The 4,125-nt window shown below is 34.1% G+C and overlaps 1 long non-coding RNA gene across 1 annotated transcript; it reads right to left on the reverse strand.

The window, feature by feature from the left end:
* Positions 1-1,418: 1,418 nt before the first annotated feature.
* LOC145806404 (uncharacterized) lies at positions 1,419-3,118 on the reverse strand. Its single transcript, XR_014349472.1, has 2 exons — positions 2,656-3,118; positions 1,419-1,837 (listed from the first exon to the last, which is right to left on the reverse strand). It is a non-coding gene; the product is annotated as an uncharacterized LOC145806404 (long non-coding RNA).
* Positions 3,119-4,125: the final 1,007 nt, after the last annotated feature.

A 4,125-nucleotide genomic window follows, 5' to 3' on the forward strand; every position in this document is an offset into this window, starting at 1 on the left:
CGGTATATATTCACAATATTTAAAAAAAATTACACAATCTCAATAAATTGCACCAAACATGACTATAAATTTCTAAAAAGTGGGTAAAGGTGTGTAAAATTAGACTAATACCCTATAATTTTTTACTAGCTAGTTGTATTATATTGATTTATGTCTTAACAATTATTTAATTATTTTAAAGTCGGCCCAAGTTTTGACGGGAGGGTGTTAGAGTTTGAACCCCTCATTCAATACCATGTGTTCAATTACAATTATAATTCTACTTCCCCTCATCTTTTCACTAGTTCCACCCCCACATAGACTACACAAATTCAGTGTACACTAAAACACCAATTTGGTAACCTAAAAACAGAGCATTATTAAAATCTCCAAAATCCGATTTTGGAAGCTTCAGTTCAAGGCAGTTCGGAGACTTCAGTCCCAAGTATACTAAAACACCAATTTGGCAACCAAAAAACAGAGCATTATTAAAATGAGTCCGGATCCTCGGCTGCCCTCTCCTGCGGCCCTTTCTGTAGCGCTAGCCAAAACGACGTCCTTTTGATTAGGTTTTTTTTTTTTTTTTTTTCAAAATTTGAGTTCCCCCTTCCTTTTGTCAAAATTGAAATGGGCTGGATTTTCTATTAGATTTGTTGTTGTTTTGTATATATATATATGATTATTGGGTTATATTTGTTGATGATAATCTGATTTATTGTTTGATTTCTTGCCATGGTTTGATTCTTGGTTTTTAGATTTGTTTGATGATAAACTGATTTATGTTAAATGGGTTTGTGTTGATGATAAATTTGTATATATATATATGATTATTGGGTTAAATTTGTTGATGATAAACTAATTTACTGATTTATTGTTTAATTTCTTACCATGGTTTGATTCTTGGGTTAGATTTTGTTTGATGATAAACTGATTTATAGTTTTTGCATTTGATTTGTTTGTCAGTTATGTTGAACTGGCTATTATAGAAATGAATCAGCTGCTCGATTAAATAAGATACAATAAGTTGAAGTTTTCATATGATTTGATTATATGATTATTGATACTTAATACAAAAATAACCTATTATCAGACACAGAGAAATTGGTCTGCCTATCATCTTAGCATGAACTCTTCCAAATTATAAACAGTCCTATACAAATACTTCATTTTCTATTAAACAGTCCTGGCTCTCATTGTGAATATAATATAGAAAATAAATCTCTAATTTTATTCTATTATAAAGAATTAGAATTACAGATGGTGCAGGCCTCACTCCCAAATCGTCTCATTTCTTGCATCAGGATCACAAATCGTCACTCAACTCAACTTAATTAAATATAAGGTAAATTATACTTCCAATCCATGCATTCTACCTCCAATCAATCTCATGTTGATTCTGTGATTCAATTTCAACAATCAAAACATTGCAAGTTGAAGCATTTTGTTAACCTTCTGTTTGGATAACTTCTCTTCATGATGTATTGGACACATACATAACAAACAACTCACCAAATGCTTACAAACAAGTATAGAACACTTAGCTAATACACCAAGTAGCTCTCTTCATTCTATAAAGCGTTGAATCAATGTCAACTAAAACAAATTATAAAGCAATAATGTTACAACAACAAATGAAGTATTTATCTTGTTGAATCATCAAAACAGAATTAGACAAGCCAGCAGCACCGTCAAGCAATTCTACAAAATGCTTTTGCCTTGAGACAGTAGCAAGTATGATCGCATTGTTGGTGGAACAGAAGTTGCTGCTCAATTATCTTTCCCCTTGCCACTCCCTTCGGAAACTTTAGAGGCGTCATAAGCAGAAAGGAAGAAAGTGCCCTAATTCTTCTGCAGAAACCTGCATAATCGCAAAGAGCTTTGTTAAGCATTATAAAATATTTAAATGAAACTACCCACTTCCATATGTATATTATGAATATAAGTTTTCCTTTAGATGCATTACTGTCAAACTCACCAATTTGTAGACTCAAGAAAATAGAAATGACCTTTTTTTTTCTTTTTTTGAGATGACAAACACAAACAATTTTGTTAAATGGTTCATTCTGTAAACATAAGAAAATCAAGTCCCTATTTTCTGGTTGGGTGAGGAAAATGGGTATATATTAGACTTTCTAATAAAAAATCATACTTTTTTTTTTTTTTTTGGTTTCATTACCCATAAAAAATAAATGTTCAAGTAATTCCATTTCCTATTTATTTTCTTCTCCTTAACAAATCCAAGATCCAAACATAGCTTAAATGAATAGTTTTACTAATCATCTTCCTATGAACATAGAATGAGACTGAAAATTATACTTTATCTATCCAACTTCAATTCCATAGCTTTCTTTTCAGATCAAGTTCACTTTAAAACCTATGAATTGCATTGTAAACAACAAATTTGTATACAATGCTCTCATACTGAAGTTTCTTCTGGATGCAGGAAAGTCACTTTGCCTAATATATAATGTTTAATGCATTCTTTTAGATTAAAGAAACACGATAATTCATGGCAACAAAAAACAGCATCATCAACAATAGAAAAAAACAGAGCAACAAAATTATTATTATTATTATTATTATTATTATTATTATTATTATTATTAATTTCCAGAACTCAGAACATTAAATTTTCTTAAGAGCATTCAGTATAATGTGAAGGAATAGAGTATATACTTGAGAAAGTCAAGTAATTTCTGCTGCAAGCGGAACAACGTCTCCTCTTCAATGTTTACATATGCCATCAACTCAGGCAACTTAACAGCAAACAAAAACGGGTTTTCTGACATCAAAACAAAACCAAGCAATTCAACTCCAGTCGCCTCACCGCCGCCTCTCCTCGCCGTAACTCCGATGCCTCTCCATCGCCTCTCTCTCTCTCCTCTCTGTTCGTCTGTCTCAGTGGCTAGGGTTCAAAAACCAAAAGGGGAACGCAGAATAAGGAAGGGCAAAAAAAAAATAAAAAATACAAAATAAAAAACGACGTCGTTTTGGAGGGATGGCTGATTTTGGAAGCTTCAGTTCAAAATCTGATTTTGGCAGCTATTAGAATCTCCAAGATCTGATTTTGGAAGCTTCAGTTCAAGCCAGTTTAGGAAATCTAGATCGGCCCAGTTTAGGAAATCTCTCTCTCTATATATATATACACCCATAACCATAGCTACTCCAACCCACAAATTACAAATTTGAGCTGTCATGAGTTTCTCTAAATTTATTGAGATGTTGATGGTGGAGGATGGTAATTGGTCTGATTGGGCCAAATACCATCAGAAAGTAGAGCGTTCAAGAAAATGTCTTCTCGAACTCGACAACGACACGAAATTGAAGGTCTTAGGGAAGTTCATCAGGAACAGTAATGTTGATTTATATGGGCTCATTATGTCTGAGTTACACAACTCAACCCATAAGCCACTTTCTGATGACGACGACGATGATGATCGTACTCACTCTGTCTCTGTCTCTGTCGACAGAGAGGGCTCGAAGAAGAATGGTGTTGTTTCTTCATGTTCTGTTGTTATTGATGTTGATGATGATGATGGAGAAAGATCACCATTTGGAAAATCTGTTATAATCCCAAAGGGGAAAAGATCAATGAGAGAGAACATCAAGTGCTGCAAGAATATAAGTTCTGTAATAGTCCCAGTTGATCAGATATCTGAGGTTGAGGCAACAATGACAAAGAAGCCTACCAAAATTCGATGGAAATTGAAGCCGCCTGACCAGTCCTTTGTATCGAAGCCTGCAAGATTCTCAGTTGATAGAGATTATGGTGATGAAATCAAGAAGATGGTTCAGAAATCTGAGAAAGTTTGTTCAAAACAGCCACGCCATGATGGAGATTACAGTGATGACGTAGAAAAGGGCACGGCAAAGAAGAGGAGGATGATTGAAAAGGTGACTGTAGTTCCACCAGAATTGCCGGCTAAATTCAAGAATTACATCGAAAGATTGAATGGTACTGAATTGAATTTTGTGATTGAAAAGCCATTATACCGTACAGACCTTAGCCATACACATGGGCGTCTATCTTTGCCGTTATGTCAAATCGATAATGGATTCCTCACGCAAGAAGAGAAGGACTTGCTCAACACAAGAACTGGAAATCATAAGACACCTATTGAAGCCAAATTAATTGAACCGTCGGAC

Source organism: Camellia sinensis, chromosome 13, assembly GCF_055761805.1.
Source record: "Camellia sinensis isolate YWXY chromosome 13, ASM5576180v1, whole genome shotgun sequence".
Taxonomy (NCBI): Eukaryota; Viridiplantae; Streptophyta; class Magnoliopsida; order Ericales; family Theaceae; genus Camellia; species Camellia sinensis.